At 41.3% G+C, this 19,081-nt stretch overlaps 1 protein-coding gene across 1 annotated transcript in view; it reads right to left on the bottom strand.

Moving 5' to 3' along the window:
• The window catches only part of C1H1orf21 (chromosome 1 C1orf21 homolog), a 372,503-nt gene that overhangs the window by 228,641 nt on the left and 124,781 nt on the right, over nucleotides 1–19,081 (bottom strand). The gene's annotated exons all lie outside the window — the stretch shown is intronic.

The raw sequence follows: 19,081 nt of genomic DNA, 5'->3' as shown, positions 1-19,081 counted from the left end.
GCCCCGCTACCCTGCCCTCGAGCCGCGGCGCCTGCAAGATGAATGAAGCGTCGGCCACTGGGCAGAAGCTGCACTGGGGACGGGAAGGAGACACCGCCTGAGACTTCGCGCCCTGCCCCCCCCCCCTTTGCCCCTCCGGCCTCTTGGGACTAAAGGGCGGAGGCCACGCCTGCAAGGCGCGTTTGGGATGATTGGGGATCCACAAAGATCGCCGCCCACCATTTTACCTGCTCAGTTTTTTGTGGACACTCACAAGAGATCAACCAGTTTCTCACCCTCTGGGAGAAGGCATTTTTTCTTCTTTTCCTGGGCATACTGGGTGTTTCGTGTGCGCCCTGAATTGGTCTTTCAACATTGATAGTGGTTGGATGTCTTTTGTGTGGCTTCCCCGCGCTTCGCTGCTCCTGCATTGCCCTAGACACGTGAGGAATGCCAGGCCTCCAGAGTGAGGACACCCAAGAAAACAAAAGGGGCAAAAGATCCTCCCTGGGTCCCGTGGATTACACACAAACCGAATCATTTCTTACTTTGGGCCAAGATGAAGTTGGAAAACAGGAAAGGACACATCGGAGCTGTGACAGTGATGAGACAGTTACTTGAAAAGCAAATTCATAATTTAGTTTAATGAAATGAGTTAATAACCCACCCATAATGTCTAGGAAGTTGGCCTTTTTGAGCAAAGAGAAAAAAGAAAATAGTTTTCCAGTGTTTTTACTTTTTTAATTTGAAAAGCTGGTATCACATTGTTTTTGAAACTCCTTTGTATTCCATTTTTTTAAATTATCCATATTCTAGTTTATTTTTCTCTTTGGAACCAGAATTCTTTGTAATCTGGCCTCCTGAAGAGGAGTGGTTTAGAAGGGCTGGTAGGCTAATTAGGATTCCAGTCAGGCACTGCAGCCACCATCTCTGTTACCTTAGGTGACTTGTTATTTCTTTCAGCCTTCCTTCCCTCATCTGTAAAATGGGATTGGTGATACTAGTTCCTATCTCATAGGCATGTTGTCAAAATAAAAGGAAAATAAAATGAGGTGGCAATGCATATAAAATACTTTGCATAATGCCTGACACATGGTAAGAACTCAATAAATATGAGCTGTTCTTTCAAATATATAGTTTAATCCCAGATTTGGTAATTTGGTAGACTTTTTTTTTTTTCTCTTTGCCTTCCTTCTTAAAGTTGGGAGTGAAAATCTATCTGCTGGGTTTATCCAAATGTAGTCAACATTTCTCTGGGGTTTTTAGGCCACTCCTAAAAACCTCCTATGGTAAGACGAAAGAAGTATATCACTAAGATGTGTGTGTGTGTTTATTTACATATAATTCTATATAAAAGGATGCTTGAGGATAACCAGGTTTTTCTCTTTCCCCAATTCTCTCCTTCCCTCACTGCCACCTGAGTAGACCAAGCTCTATAAATGTTGACCTGTGTTGTAATCTATCTTTTCAGGGCTCAGAACTGTGACTGGTACCATAGATTTCTTGAGAGCAAGGCAATGTAGGTCTCCTCTGAATTGATATCCTCAGAAGTAACAGAAGGCCACAGAGCAAGCACTCCATAAATGTATAAGTTTACAAAATCCATACTATGAACTTTTAAAGCAAGTTTTTAATTATTCAAAATAATACATGTTCACTGTGGAAAAATTTCAGAAACTCAGCCAGGTATGAAGGAAATAAAAATCACCATAATCCTACCCTCCAGAGAGAAGTACTCAGTAAGTGCTTCAAGTATATCCATTTTCCCTTCATTTATTTCACTATTATTCAATCAGCAAACGTTTGTTAAGAACCTAGTTTAGGGACCAGACATCTTCCCAGGGCTGAGAACAGGTGGTATGTTGTGTTAATTCTCACTAGAAACTACTCCTTAGAAGCAACATTTTATGTGGTAGTAAGGTTCTCAGGATAGTCACAAAAGTCCATGAAAGGAATCCCATAATTAACCTATAGTGCTGACCAGAAACAATCCAGGTTTTGTAGGGTTTGAATCACTTACAATTTGGGGAGCCACTTTCCAGATAAGGAAGCTAAAAGTGCAAAAGCCCCCTGGGAAAGGCTCATGTGAATAAGGTGTCGTGGAACTTAAGCCCTTTTTGCCTCTCAGTAAACCCTGTTTGGTGCTGGTATTTCTGTAGAAATTAACTGCTCTGATAAACATTTTTTTTAATGTGAACATTCATTTCTCATTTACCTGGGATCCCTGGGGCACCTTTCCTTTCTCCCCCAAATGTGGAGGACATGGGAGTGGAGATTCCCATCACCACCACAACCATGACACACACACATTTTCTTTCTTTTTTTTGTTTTTTGGGCCTTGCCAGGGGGCATGCAGGATCTTAGTTCCGAGACCAGGGATTGAGCCCTGCAGTGGAAGCTTGGAGTCTTAACCACTGGACCGCCAGGGAAGTCCCCTGCACACACCTTTTCTTGCACGTAGCCACAGCAGGGGCAGTGGGGCCATGGGGATTTGGGTAAGGACTGCAGAAGAGAGGGTAGGAAGGGTACAGTGGGGGTGGGGGGGGTGCAGATAGGATGGGCCTCTGAGGTGCTGGAGAGGCTTAGGTATGTACCCTAAACCAGCGGTCCTCAACCTTTTTGGTACCAGGGACTGGTTTTGTGGAAGACAATTTTTCTGGGGGAGTTCGGGCAGTGAGGCAAGCGATGGGGAGCAACGGGGAGTGGCAGATGAAGCCTAGATCACTCGCCAGCCGCTCACCTCCTGCTGTGCGGCCCTGTTCCTAACAGGCCAAGGATCGGTACCAGTCCATGGACTGGGGGTTGGGGACCCCTACCCTAAACCACACAGCAAGAGTTGCCTGCACATCTGTTTGGTCAACACAATCTAAATCTACTATACATTTATATTAGACTGTGCTAATTACTTCACCCCTCGGTGCTTATGTATCTTCAAACACTCTAAATACAATTTTCAAAAAAAAAAAAATCTCTTTTGCCCAGAAAAGTTAAGTTTTAACCTTCAAAGGCACTTCTTTCATAACTGATTTTCTTTTCTTTCTAAAGCTTTAACTTATAAATATTTGGCTCTATAGAACCATTTATAACACATAAGTTTGAAATTTTTGTTTCTTATGTTTCTTTTAAGTACAGCGTTATGGATTGAATGTTTGTATCCCCGAATTCATATGTTGGAGCCTTAATCCCCGATGCTGGTGGTATTAGGAGGAGGTAGGCCTTTGGGAGATGAGGTCATGGTGGGGAGCAGGAGGCCTCATGGTGAGATTAGTGCTCTTATAAGAAGAACCCAGAGAGCTCTCCTCCACTCCGCCTCTCCCCACCCAGAACACAAGCAAACCAGGAAAAGGGCCCTTACCAAGAACTTGACCATGCTAGCACTTTGATCTCAGACTTCCAGCCTCTAGAACTGTGAGAAGTAGATATATCTTGTTTAAGTTACCCAGCCTATGGTATTTTGTTTTAGCAGCCCAAACTGACTAAGACATATAGGGTCCCTTTACCATTGACTGTAAAAAAAGAAACCAATGAAAGTACAGGTTGATTGAATAAAAGATAGTAAAATCTATACACTGCTGCCTCCTATAATTTCTCATATGAATTTAAATGAATTCAATTTATGTGATTTCTTTTTTCTTTTTCTTTTTTTTTTTTTTTTTTGCGGTACACGGGCCTCTCACAGTTGCAGCCTCTCCCGTTGCGGAGCACAGGCTCTGGACACACAGGCTCAGTGGCCATGGCTCACGGGCCCAGCCGCTCCACGGCACGTGGGATCTTTCCAGACCGGGGCACGAACCCGTGTCCCCTGCATCGGCAGGCGGACTCTCAACCACTGCGCCACCAGGGAAGCCCTATATGATTTATTTTAAAAAAGCTTCCAATCTGGTTAATTTTTCTGAATAATCAAGTCAAAAGTAGCTTTGGCAGGATTATTCAGAAACAAGTGATCCTAAAATAAGTACTACTCTGAAATGTGCTTTCTTTGTACTCGCTCCATGCAATAACAGCTGACACTGATTGTCTGCTGTGTGGTAAGCATGGTATTATGTAATTCATAATGTACATGAGCTAACTCACTTCATCTTCCTGGCAAAGCAATCAGAGAGATACGAATATTATCATCATTCCCATGCAGATGTAGAAATGGAAGCACAGAGGGGTGAGGTAATTAGCACAAGGCCAAGATTGATTTTCACCAAATGCCAGAGCCCACACTCTTAACTGTTGGAAACATGTTTTCTCTTCAACCTCTCCCACTCTTATACCTCAGTCTAACTCCTACAACGGCTGAAGAACCCCAGCCTCTGAGTTTCTGAACCTTTGGAAAATCCATAGTTGCCCTCACTTGCTGAAATTTTACAGACTTATACTACTGGGGTCCTTCCATATCTTTATGGTGGCATCAAGATCAGTAGCTATTGATTTGAGACTAGATAGTTTGTGTGTGTGTGTGTGTGTGTGTGTGTGTGTGTGTGTGTTTAAATGTTTAAATCTTCTTTGGGGGTACCACAATGCACATTACCCAGGTAATGGACCCAATAAGCAGTTGTGGATTGAGTGTTGTTTTTGTATTTTTTTTTTATAATGGTTAATTCTAGTGACACCACACAGCTCCTTCTGAATGGTTGGGGCTACATCAGAGCAGGGAGTTTAAAGTCAGTGCTAACAACTTGCTAATGGTTCTAACTGGTCTCTCAACTATGTGTGAAGTACTTTGAGTAACCTGCTTTTCTAGATAGGAAAATTATGATTCTTACATCTGTTTTTTTTTTCTTCCTCTGGTTTTTCCTTAGGGTATGTATTTTCTTTATTTCATTTTCAAAATTGGAGTAGATGAAAACACGGACCATAGTCACTTGGAGCAAGAAGTGTTAGGAATCCATGACCAAGGAGTGAGATTCAGCCACAGGTCAAAGAGAATGGAGCACAGGGAGGGGAACTCCCGGTACCTGGGAGGGGTCGGCCAACCACCACCCCCCACCCCCGCCCCCAGGCTGTCTGCTTCCTATCCTTGTTTCATGGCCTTCTCCAGATAGCGGAAGTTCGCTTTCCAGCTTGGAGCCCCTTTTCCCAGGTGACACAACAGCTCCACCACTGTGGGTGTAACAGATGAATCTCCAGACGCTGAAGTCATTGGTTCTTACTGGTATCCACTAGAGTCCTATCTTGCTTCCAGCTTTTATGTGCTAATAGTATTGTTATTTCACGTGTTGGTCTTGTCTCTCCAATCAACTGTAAGCTCTGTGAGAACTGAAGACCTTGATGTTCCTATAGCACTCGAGCCAGACAGTGGGAACTCTATACAGCCTTAGGAGTAAGGGTTGCTATTAACTTATTAAGTCACTATGTGGGCTCCTCTTAGTGACAATGGAAAGGAAATATTGACATCCAGAAACTTCAGCAACTGTGATATAAACAAAGGAATGTGGCTAAAGTAGAAAAGGAAATTGTGTGCGTGTGTGTGCGTAAGTGTGGGTGTGTGTGTGAAAAAGAGAGAGTAGAAACAGACAAAAATTTTTCATCTCCATCTCAACTTTACCTCTTTGAAAACCCCCTCTCCTTCCCCTACTCCCTTTCAGAAAGTGAAACAATATTGAGGAGGTAAACATAAAAATTTGCAGCTTCCTTCACCATAATTAAGCAAGAACCCCTAAAAAAGCTAATAAGTCATTACCTCTCATTACACTGCAGTTCAAAAGCTATACTGGTTCTGATGTTATGGACTGATTTCAGATTCAATTATTGAGAATTAAAGTTTTTATTTTATTTTTCTGTTACAAAGTGTTAGTTTCTTTTTTATTTTCAGTTGAGATATAATTGGAGAATTAAAGTTTTTACAGGTTAATGGAAAATATTGCTGTCATTGAGATATAAACAACCTACTCTTTTCAAATCATATTCTTAAAGGAAAGAACTGAAAAATTCCAAAACAAGTGTTTCAAGTGGTTTTTGGGTGTTAGTGTATATCAAGCAGTTTTCTAATCTCCCTCACATGTTTTAACTGATTTAAGCCCCCCTGCAATGCTATAAAGGAATAAAGTTATTAGGAAAATCTCCATTCTCTAGAGGCGAGATCTGAGGAACAGCAAGGTTAAGTAATACGGCCAACACCAAGCTTACCCCAACTAATAAGTGACAGAGCTGGGGTTTGCTCTTAGACCTGGTGCTTAGACTACACATTGACGATGGCCACTGGGCACAGAAAAGAACAATTTTATCTTCTGGAATCTGCTGGATGATAGGTAGCCTCAGTACACTTTCCGTCTTCTCCAGAGTGGTCTTTATCACTTGCGAGGGGCCAGAACAAGAAAAAAGGATTAACCCTGTCAGGCCGTGACACCTGCTGGCTAATCAGAAGCTTCCTGTGGGTTCTTCTAGCCAGAAGACTATTGACAGAGGTAGGAGATTACAGCGCAAAGGTGGCTAGAAGGCTTGAGACATGATGACGTTTCTATGCTTCAGCATTCAATTTAATTAAATCAGTCCTTAGTCCAAAATACCTCTGTCGATGAACAGCTGTGCCTTCTTCAGAACGCTCAGTGTCGATGTAAGGTAAGCATTAGCATGAATATTTAAAATGCTTTCACCAGTTTGAAATGGTGGCTTTATTCTTTTCCTCCTTTCCTCCTTGCTTAGCTCTGCAACCCCAGTCCGGGCCTCAGTCCCTCTCTGCTGGACTCTTAGTCAGTCACCTTGGCTTCAGACTCTCTGGTTGAACACTATCCTTGTTGCTGTCAGAGTCCCTTCTCTAAGGCACAGATCCATTTAGCTTACATGCCTCCAGCTCTGTGATGGTCCAGAATGAATTCTAAACTTCTCCATCACGACACAAAACCTTCCATAATTTGGCCTCTGCTTACCTTTCCAGGCCGATTCTCAGTTCCAATCGCTAACTGGATGGATGATGGCCCAGCTACCCAGCTGATTTGCTGTTTCCCATTCCATATTCTGCTGTGTTCTACCCCTGTGCCCTTGCTCATGTCCCTCTGTGTAGACTACTCAAACCCCTACACATATCAAGAGCTTGCCTCTCAGCTGATCCCAGTATTCTCTGCCACTCACTAGCTCTGTCACGTGGGGAAGACATCTTGACCACTGAGCCTCAGGTTCTGCACCTGCAGCAGAGTGACCATACTATGTATATAGAGAATTAGAAATAAAGGCCTGGTGTTTGGCACACTTAGCTATTTGTAGATGGCTACTGTATTATCACTTGTTCTCTGTGGTATGGCTTAGAGGTCATTCGTTCTGAGAAGCTTTCCAAAGTCCCCCTTGTCAGAATTGAGCTCTTTCTCCCCCACTTCCTATTGAAGTTTTAGGGTTATTTTAAAGGCCTTTGAGATTTGGTTTATTTGTTGTAGTACTTAACCCATTCTGACTAATACATGTCAAATACGTGTCTTGCAAATTGTACAATTCAGTCGTTTTCAGTATATCGACATGACTGGGCAACCGTCACCACTCTGTAATTCTGGAACATTTTCACCACCTCAAAGAATAGGAGGGTTCCAATTTCTCCACATCTTCACAGATACTTGTTATTGCCTGCCTTTTTTCGTGTGAAGTTGTACCTCATTGTAGGCTTGATTTGCATTTCCCTAATGACTAATCATGTTGAACACCTTTTCATGTGCTCTTCTCTTGAAGCTTGCTTATAATTTTATGATGGCAATTGCTATAGCCAGCACCTGGTTACCCTTTACATTTCCTATAACCTTTTGCTGAAAGCTTTGTAAATGGTGGGGCTCAAATTGTGTTTCATGAATGAGTTATTTATTCCTAAAATCACCCACTAGGTATCCTAATATGAACTGACTATGGAGAGAAGAGAGAGAACAAAGAATGTATGGAGAGGGCTTCCCCGGTGGCGCAGTGGTTGAGAGTCCGCCTGCCAATGCAGGGGACACAGGTTCGTGCCCCACTTCGGGAAGATCCTGTCCCACTTCGGGAAGATCCCACGTGCCGCGGAGCGGATGGGCCCATGGGCCATGGCCGCTGAGCCTGTGCTCTGCAACGGGAGAGGCCACAACAGTGAGAGGCCCGCGTACCGCAAAAAAAAAAAAAAAAGAATGTATGGAGAAAAGGATAGAGCAAAAAACCCAAAGAATACAGCGCCTATTATTCTGAGAGTATCCAAATTACATGTTAAATAATACTTTACAGCTATTAAAGATATCCTGATATTTCTACCAGGTGATTTGCTTTCATTGCATTTTCCCCTCGATTAGTTGGGCAGATTCAATAAGGAGGTATTACGTAAAAATTAAAACTTTTTGGTTTTAAGTGAGAGAAAAAAAGAATTAAACTGGAAAATGTAATTTTCAACTCATGATAATAATTGAGCACAAGGGCTTAACTCCTTCCTGCTCCTTCAAAGGAATTTTTAAAAATAGGACGAAATCTGTAACTATCTGAGAAATTCAATTAAGATGCTACCACAATCCAGAAAAATCTAAAAAATATTTGTTAGATACTTTCTTTAAATGAAGTGAGACCCATTTGAAAGAAAATAAAGGCAACCCTCAATCTGCTAAATGCAAAAGCAAGACCCAAGGAACTAGAAGAAGGAGTTTGTGATGGAATCTCACTGTCACCCATGCAGAGAGGCTGGAGCTAGACTTGCCAGGGAGTAGTGAATCATCCCTACAAACCTCTTGGAAGTGTACCAAACAGCCAAGTGCAGAGTCAGATCCCACTGCAGTAGTGCTCAGGGCCAGGTGGTAAGGGAGATACTGGAGAGAGAGCCTAGCCCAGGCAATGGTGGGCTACCCCACAATGGGCAAACTCTGCCACTCAGTAGAAGGCTCCCACTCACCAGGGCTGCCTGCCTTCCTTAGAGATCCACACTTGAGTTTCATGTCCACCTTGTCAGGTTACTGCTCTGATTGGTATAAACTGGTCCCCTCTTCCTGTGCTGAAGAAAGTGGTGGTGTTTTAGTTAGGCTTTGTTCATTGTAAGGAATAGAAGCTTAATCATACTAGCTTGAGTTGGAGGGACTAGGAAGAATGACTGTAAGACTTTAGAAAGCATCATAGGAAGCAGAGTCCTTCTGGAAATTCAAGAACAGGAACCCTATAACGATTAGGCCTCGTGGACACCAGGGTAAGGAGCCACAGCGGGAACCCACAACTGATGGGGTTCCATACTGCTCCTACATGTCCGCCCCACTGTAAAGAATTGTCATGCCTCCTAGGAGTTCTCATCACAAGGAAAATATTCCTTTTCTTTTCTTTTCTTTTCTTTTTTTTGGTATCTCTGTGAGATGATGGATGTTAACTAAATTTATTGAGGAAATCATTTCACAGTATATGTAAGTCAAGTCATTACACTCTGTACCTTAAACGTATACAGTGTTATATGTCAGTAAAACTGAGGAAAAAACAATTGTAATGCCAGTGAATGAGAATGATATTATTATTGGTGATATATCAAATAGACTCTAATTCATATGTACACCAATCACAAATTTAAATATTTTATGAGTAGTAGCAATTTACTTTTCAAAATACCACACAGTAGTTCACAGTGGCTGAGATCCACTGTGGTCAGCAAAAGAGAAAGGCTGGTATATTTCCCAAAGTAGAGAAAAGTATAGGCCACATTCTTTGATGGCAGTGCAGTAAAACTGGAAGTGAATCAAAAGGAGATTTTTTAAACCCACAAAAATTTAAAAATACTATCCTTGTGTGTAATAAAGATGAAAATTCAAATAAATGGGAAAGGCTAGATTATGCTATAAATAGTGTTGGAACAAACTGGTAACAATTTGCAAAATGACAAAATTAGATTCTTACCTTGAGAAATATATAAAAATAAATCCCAGATGGCTGACATTTTTAAATGTGAAAAGTAAAGCCACTTTTATATTCTTTTCAGTAGGAAAATAAATAAATCATAGGTAAATTTTTATATAATCTTGAAATAGGTAAGGCTTATCTAAGCAGAAATCATAAATGAAAAGATCACTAGTTTTGAATGCATGAAACAATTGTACATTAGAAAAACATCATAAACAAAATTAAAAAGTAAATGACACATGGGTAATATTTGTGATATATTTGATAGATAAATGGTTAGGTCATTAATATGTAAAGAGTCCTGTAAACCAATAATAAAAATGCACAAATTTGATAGAAAACTGGTCAAGGATGTGAAGAAATAATTCATCAAAGATGAACTACAAATTACTAATAAAAAGTTAAATATTACTAGTGTTTAAAGGAAATAAATTAAAAATATGATGCCATTTTCTCCCTAACTGACAAGGGTTTTTTTTTAAAAAATACTGTCTTTAGAGTTAAGGAAGGTTTAGGGAAACAGGTACCCTTATATGCCACCGATAAAGTAATTTATCAATATAGATCAAAAGCGTTAGAAGGTTGCATGCCCTTTGCCTTAGCAATTACTAGCCTTCTAGGAATTTATCATAAGGAAATATTCAGAGATGTATGCTAATACATACCGTGCTAAGGAGTTTTTAATGATATGGGGAAATGTTTGATACATTATACTATAAAAAAAGGATATCAAATTATATGTTAGCAAGATCATAAAAAAGTTAAAAGATATACACATATGCTCTGAAAAATATTAAAATGTTAATGATTTCTGTGGTAGAATTGGGGGTGATTGATTTTAAAATATATTTCTTCATTTTTCAAAGAGCACATTTTACTTTTATAGTTAGAGAAAAAGGGTATTGAAAACAGTCTACTCCTTTAAGAATCTTTCCCTAAGAACAATTAAAGAAGTATAGCTATTGGGACTGAAAACGACCTTTAAGATTTTTAGTTCAAACCCCCATTCTGCTCACTGCAAACTCATTTAGCATTTATACTATAATTAATACGTTTTGAGATTGCTCTTTTTTCTTTAGGTACATACACATATACATTCATATATATGTATATATATGTATTTGTTTATCTAGAGTTTTCAGAGGAGTGTCGTACAAATACAAGACCTTAGTGGACAGGTAAAGAGACAGTGTTCTAAGGATGTAAGGATGAGGGGAAGGAGTGGCTGGCTATTTTAAGTCTTTGCTCCCTGGCAGGGAATATTCTGGGCATGCTTTTTTTAGGTTGATTAATGGCCTGTTAGATACCCTCTACCCGGAGATGGCTTCAGTGGCAGACATTGGGATGCACTTGCAGACTTCCAACCAGAGACAGTTCAGTTGACCAATGCCCCAGCTGTCGCACTCTGAAACCCATGGCTGAGTCTGTGCAGAAGTCATACTTTCCAGTGTCTGTGCCCAGCCAATGGCTGAGGGCAGCAGGGATACTAGCAGACCCATTCCTGGGAGACACAGGACTCCTCTGACAGCCAGCTTTGCCCCCAGGACTCTCCACTCTTTGCTGAATCCTCCTCAGACTGCTTGGCAGCCTAGAACACTTCAACCCAACTTTCCCTTCCTCTCTCCTTCACTGCTGCTCAGACTTGCCCTCCCAGCCTTCTCTGGGCTTCTCCCTATTTTTTCCTCATATAAGCATTTTCCCTAATAAAATTTTTGCATATTTAATCCCATCTTGGCATTTGCTTTGTCAGAGGACCCAAGCAAACATAACTTCCCAGCAGTTTTGAAATCCTGAATATTGCTGCCCTCCCCAATCTTTAATGTCAGCAATTAATTCAAATTTGAAATGTGTACGGGTCAGTGCTAGCTTGTGGAATACACGTGTTTGTGACTAGCACTCTCCACTGTATTTAACTCCTTTGAAGGCAGACAAAATACACTGACAAGCTAATTTGCATTAAGAGAATTAAACAAAAAAATCATAAAAGCTGCCCTTTTGCCCTTTTTTTGTAGGGGGAGGGGTGGTGTCACATATTCTCCAGAGCTTGGGTTAGCCCGTGTTAGAAATATTAAAATCATGTGGTTTCAGACTATGGTTTCTTCATCTCTCTTTGTACACGTATAGTTGCATCTTTCCTTAACATTTCCCTGTAGAAATATAGCTCGATGGGGTACAACACCTTTAAATGCTTGACATAACCATTGCTAACTGAACCCATGGGGCAGAAAATGCTTATTTAAATGCAGTCATTTCAAAGTCCTTCCCACTCTCAGCTGTGAAACAGCTGCAACCTTTTGTTGGCAGAGACAGCCTGTCAGGAAGTCACCTTGTGATGCACCGTTACAGCTAGACGGCTGTAACCCACACTCCTGAGGTTCAGAAGTGGCCAACAAGCTGGGGACTGAGCCCTCCATGGTGTCACTTCCCCTGAGGGTGGGGGAAGATGCACCTTATAGGTGATAATGATCAGCGGGCTTTGATACATAATATGTGCTAGTTCTCTTACCCAGCACCATAAGCATTCTGAAGTGCAATCCTGTGTGCCATCCAGGTTGACCACCATATTCCTATAGGTAGGGGATTCAACTCTAGAACTGGGCTCCAAGTGAGAGAAGCTGCCATTTCTACTGGATGTCATGCCTCTGAAGACAGACAAAACACAGTGACAAATTTCTGTGAGAAGCGACCAGTGTTCCCTTCACCACTGGGACTGACCTGCTGTCACCCCATCTTGAGTCTTAAGGAGAAGAAGCCATAAAGCTAGTCAACAGAAGATTCAAGATTTCAAGCCACGATTTTCTGATTCCAAGGGTATGATTCTTTCACAATACTCACTGCATGAAGAGCCAGAGGCTCTGGCCTGCACAGATTGCCTGCACTGCTCACTGCTGTGCCACAGTCTTCAAGCTGTTTTAGATCCAACTGGGCTTGGCCATTGGCTATGGGGGTGGAATAGCAAAGACTGCAACAGCTTATATGTATTGAGGTTTCCTGTGTCCAGGCCCAGTGCTAAGGGTTTGATCTGAATTATTTCCATTTGATCCTTACAGCATCTGCATGGGGAAGGTGCCATTAAAATATAGATTTATATTAATTAATGTAAATTATATTATATTTAACAAACATGGAAGCACACAGAAGCTTATGGAGTTTAGGTCCTTATTCAAAGTCACAAAGCTCCAGATTAGAATATGGGCTTATGTTTTTTACATTTATTTATTCCATACCCTTCCAAAAAAGGATTCGAGGTTGATAAGTCATATCATAGTGATAAATCATAGAAGATACTTTTACAAGGAGAAATGACTTTAGTGGAAAGTGAGGGAAGGATGATTCAGGGCAGGCTCCAGTAAACTCGGCTACTACAGGAAGCAACACATCTAGGCTAGTCTGTGTCAGAGACTAATTTAATTTAGGTTGTTAACTGTAAATTAAGGTCATATTTTACTGGATTGCCCATGCTTGGGGTTATTCATCACTCCTCCCTTTCTCACACCTGTCCAATCATTTGGAACTTAATCTCCTCAAATGTGGCCCCTTCTCTGCTCTCATCAATGTTCCCTTTTCAGGTTCTCATCATCTCTTGCTGAATATGGAAGTAGTTTCTCAACAATTTTTCCTCCCTCTGTCCCTTTTTTTCTCTACACTATCACCAGAATCCTGTTGCCTTTGCTTCCTAAATGTCTACCTTTCAATTTTTTCTCTGTTTCAACTCAGAACATACCATGTCTTGCCGGGATAGTGTGGCTATTTAATCAGTTTCCCTGCCTTTTGACCTCACTCCACTCCAATCCACCCTTTACATACCAATTGGAAAATATCAATTCTCTGCTTAAAATTATTTAGTCCACTTTGGTGCATCAAAGGGCACTATCAAAAAAGTGAAAGCAATTATACCCCAATAAAGATGTTAAAAAAAAAAAAAAAAGTGAAAAGGCAACTCATGGAATGGGAGAAAATATTTGCAAATCATATATCTGCTGAGCAATTAATGTCCAGAATTCATAAAGAACTCCTACAATCCTACAACAAAAAAGGCAAACAACCCAATTAAAAAGGCAAAGGATTTGAATAGACTTTTCTCCAAAGGTGATAGGCAAATACCTCATAAGCACATGAAAAGATACTCAACATCAGTCCTTAGGGAAATGCAACTCAAAACCACAATTAGATACAACTTCACACCCTTTAGGATAGCTACTATCAAAAAACCCACGAAATAACAAGTGTTGGGGAGGATATGGAGAAACTGGAATCCTTGTTTATTGCTGGTAAGAATGTAAAATGGTATAGCTGCTGTGAAAAACAGTTTGATGATTCCTCAAAATGTTAAACATAGAATTACCATATGATCCAACAATTTTACTTCTAGGCATATACCCCCCAAATTAAAATCAGGAACTGAAACAGATGCTTGTACACAAATGTTCAGAGTAGCGTTATTCACAATAGCCAAAAGGTAGGAAAAAACCAGATGCCATCAACAGATGAGTGAATTAACAAAATGTATGTATGGGTAGCTAGTTAGATAGATAGACAGATAGATAGATAATAGATAGGAAGAAAATTCAGGCTTAAAAATGAACTTCTGATACATGCTACAAATGGGTGAACCTTGAAAACATTATGTGATGTGGGGTGGCACAAAAGGACAAATACTGCATGATTCCACCTATATGAGGTTCCTAAAATAGGCAAATTCATAGAGATTGAAAGTAAAGTAGTGGTTGAAAGTAGAAAAGAGTCTGGGGATAGGAGCGGGAAAGTGGGGGAATGTATGTTTAATGAGAAGAGTTTCTGTTTGGGATGAGGGTGTAAAGTTCTGTAAAAGGATGAGGGTGATGTACATACAACAGTGTGAATGTACTTAATGCCACTGAATTGCACGCTTAAAAATGATTAAAATTTTATGTTATGTATATTTTACCACAATAAAAATATTATTTACTGTCGGGGCTTCCCTGGTGGTGCAGTGATTAAGAATCCGCCTGCCAGTGCAGGAGACACGGGTTTGAGTCCTGGTCCGGGAAGATCCCACATGCCGCGGAGCAACTAAGCCCGTGTGCCACAACTACTGAAGCCTGTGCTCAAGAGTCTGCGAGCCACAACTACGGAAGCTCAAGCGCCTAGAGCCCATGCTCCACAACAAGAGAAGCCACCGCTATGAGAAACCCGTGCACCGCAACGAAGAGCAGCCCCTGCTCGCCGCAACTAGAGAAAAGCCACACAGAGCAACGAAGACCCAACGCAGCCAAAAATAAATAAATGAATTTATTTAAAAAAAAATATATATATATATGTTATTTACTGTCAACAGGATAAAGTCTAGACTACGTAGCATGGCCAGTAAGACCTTTCATGTCCTCACCTCTGTCAATACCTCCAGGTTCCTCTCCCACATGTCTCCTGACTATGATAAGGTACTTGAACTATGCTCCTTTCACCATGGGGTTCCATGCCATCCTCCTTCCTTCAAATCTCAGCTCAGACTTCCTCCTCCAGGAAGTCCCCCCCTTGACGCATCATGTTTAACTCAGCTCCCCATATCTGCACTTTCCATATTACTTAAACAAACTTCTACTCATCCCTCAAGATGGAAATTCACTGTAGTCCCTCTGTGAAGCTCTCCTTCCCTTTCTCAGACAGGGTTGCTTCTCCCAGGGTTGCTTCTCATGGTGTTCTCCCTGAGTGTATGTCTGTCTTCAAATTTCTCCTTTTTATAAGGACACCAGTCATGTTGCATTAGGGGCTCATCCTACTTCAGTATGACCTCATCTTAACTAATTATATCTGCAAGAACCCTATATCCAAATCAGGTCACATTCTGAGGCTCTGGGGGTTAGAACTTCAACATATGAATGTGGAGGTCACAATTCAACCCATAACACCACTTCATTTATCCCTCCCAAGAGCTCATTTAAAAATTTGTCATTATTCCCATTTCACAGAGGATGAAATTGAGGGCTGGGGAGGTTAAGCAACAAACTCAAAGTAGAACAACCAGTGGGTTGCAAAGCTCAGATTCGAAACATGGCCTGTCTGATTCCAAATTCCAGACTCTTCTCATTATATAAGCAAAATACCTCTATTTACAGTCTCTGCCTTATTTCTTCTAGGCTTAGTAAATACCTGTCAACTATATTGAGCCTGGGCCTTTTCACTATTACATAATGAGTTAGTTCCACTTCCAAATATTTACTGAGTGTCTGCTACTGTAAGTATTTCAGGCACTGAGTTCAAAGATGACTTGAAACGTGGACCAAGTTTCAAGGCACTTAAAATTTAATGGGAGAGACAGACATATAAGCAAGTCACTGTTTCATAAGGAAATATTAAGTATTAGGTTGAGATTCAAGCAACTCTGCTGTGGAAGTATTAATACTAATTAATGGGATTCAGCCAATAATTTTTGTGTCGTCGCACAGGTGACAAGGGACTGCAGGAAGCACATTTAACTTGCAGGTTTCCTTTGCTCCAGCACGTTGTCCTCCTTCATGGGACTATTGGAGAAGCGCTATCCACAGAGGAATTAATTTCTGAAGCAGAATGAGCTTCAGAGAAGCCTGATCTTAGCACGATGCTCCTTTCTCTCCATTGAGGTCATTCTACCTTTCTCAGGGAGAAGGATCTGGTTCTGGAGACATTTTATCTTAGTATGAAGTGACTCACTTCTCTGAGACAGATGATGAAGTTTCCACAATAAAACAGGAAGACATTTTCTTCCTTGCCCAGGCTCACCCTGAATGTCACAAATCTGCCCTTCCCTGGGGGAAAATACACTGGATGTTGAACAAAGCCAATCTTTACCCCAGATCCCAAAGTCAGTCTGCTGGATGAAATATTTCTGACAAAGGCACTTCTTCAAAGCACTGTTATATACAGTCCCTTGCCTTTGAAGTCATCCAGTAAACTAATTACTATAGAACTGACATGACCGCATAGCCCTCTTAAAATGCACACACACAGACAAACACACACACACACACACACACACACACACACACACACCCCTATGCATCAGAAACTCTTAATGAGCAATGATGGAATTCTTTGGGCTTCAAAGAAAGATCTGCTTGCAGACATGAAAATATCTGCTTTTAAAAAAATATTCACAGGATCAGATCACTTAAATTCTGAAATTTCCAGAGAGAAAGCACGAGAATCGGAGCAAGAGAGGAGAGAGGGGGCACCTCATTCTTAAAAAGGGAGGGGCACTACTTAACACTCGCTGCTTTTAACTAGATGTGGCAGAAAAAGACTAGTTAGTACTTGGGTTTCTATCTCAAAAATGGAGCCTCAAATATCTCCAAGTCTCTAAATCCTTCTTGACATGCTATTTGCAAATATAGTTGATTCATGCATTCATCCAACAAACATTTATTGAACATCTATTATGTGTAGAACACGTAGAGAAGGTTTTGACAGACTGATGGTTATGGTAATGCTCAATGTCAATGTTAACAACAACACATGAAAAAATGCCCGCAGTGGCCTTGTTAAGGCCCATCTTTCCTTGTACCTGTGTCTGGTGTAAATGGCACCACCATTCTGTTTTAGGTTGATGAAATATCAAAGTCAAAGGCTCACTCAGGTCTTCGTGAATAAGAGTGGTAAAGTACTTAGGGAGACATAGCCTGGTGTTGGAGACAAGCTATGTCTGTAAGGGAAGAAACTAAGAAAGGAATGAGTAAAAAAATTTTTCTCCCAACAGAAAATTCCCCAGTACTAAGATGCATGTTTTTGGAGTAAGCAACCACTTACTACAAGATTCTTCCACATCTGTTTATATGGCTAACACAGATGTGTTAGTTGGGATGCGTTTGGCTGTAAGAACAGCTAATCCACCCAAAGTGGCTTAGATAAGAAGGACATTTATAATCTCACATAACAATGAAATATGGAGGTTAGGTGGTATCCGTGTCTTTAATTCAGCAGCTCAGTGAGTTCATGGGGGAATGAACTCATGGGGGAGTTCATGGGGGAATACAGATTCTTTCCCTCTTTCTATTACACCATTTTCACTGTGTTGGCTTTTGGTTCCAGACATATTCTCTCATGGTTGCAAGATAATTACAGCAGTACTAAGCACCGTATTTTCACAAATCTATATCCAGTGGCCTAACAAGAAACATCTTCCTTTGTGTTCCTTTTGAACAGCAAGAACTTCCCAGAAGCTCCCTCTACTCTCATAATTGTCCCAAATTATGAGTCACACGCTTATTCCTAAACCAATCACTGGCCAAGGAAATTGAATTACCAGAATTTATCTAAACCGACAAGGTTGAACCCTGGGGACTTCCCTGGTGGCGCAGTGGTTAAGAATCTGCCTGCCAATGCAGGGGACACGGGTTCGAGCCCTGACCCAGGAAGATCCCACGTGCTGTGGAGCAACTAAGCCCGTGCGCCACAACTACCGAGCCTGCGCTCTAGAGCCCGCAAGCCACGACTACCGAGCCCGCATGCCACAGCTACTGAAGCCCATGCACCTAGAGCCTGTGCTCCGCAACAAGAGAAGCCACCGCAATGAGAAGCCCGTGCACCGCGACAAAGAGTAGTCCCCTCTCACCGCAACTAGAGAAAGCCCACATGCAGCAACGAAGACCCAACACAGTCAAAAATAAATAAATAAATTTAGTAAAAAAAAAAAAAAAAGGCTGATGAGGAAACCCTTTTTTAAAAAAAAAAAAAGATTGGATGCTGTGGGAGCTGGAAAGGAGGCCAGCATCCCCTGAAGAATATGGCTATCTGATTCCTGAACAAAATGGAAATACCTCTAGCAAAGAACACAAGGCAGTAATTGGTGGTGGGAGGGAATGGGTATAAGGTATGCAACCAGAGGGACCACCACAGAGTTTCAAAGCAGAAGTACCTACAGGCAAGGAGAAATTCCATTAAGCAGACCTTCTCTGATGAACACTGGGCTCGACCTTGCCTCACAGATGAGCTTCTCTTACAGGAATGAGTTTTGCTGATCTTTAGGCTGGCTGCTAAGGACACCCTGTGCTGTATATTCTGCTGGTTCATATTACACCACCTTGACCTGAAGCCAAGTTATGCATAAGAGTTCTAAAATGGTTTATGGCTAGGGTAGGCTAGCTGATGTCATTTGTCAAATGTGGCACTCTAGAATTATCTTACCAATATAAAACCATGCAAAGGCTTTTCCACAGAATATTTATAGGAAAATGTGTTTTTGAAACAAGAATGAAACACCCTAGAACGTACTCCACGTGGAATAATGGAGTAACGGACCCAGCCCACTGTAGTAGTGGTAAGGGGAGTGAGGAAATAGTGACCAGTGACCAGG

This window comes from Phocoena phocoena, chromosome 1, assembly GCF_963924675.1.
Source record: "Phocoena phocoena chromosome 1, mPhoPho1.1, whole genome shotgun sequence".
NCBI classification, from domain to species: domain Eukaryota; kingdom Metazoa; phylum Chordata; class Mammalia; order Artiodactyla; family Phocoenidae; genus Phocoena; species Phocoena phocoena.
The sequence above is the reverse complement of the archived record's forward strand: the minus strand, read 5'-3'. Positions and strand labels throughout refer to the sequence as shown.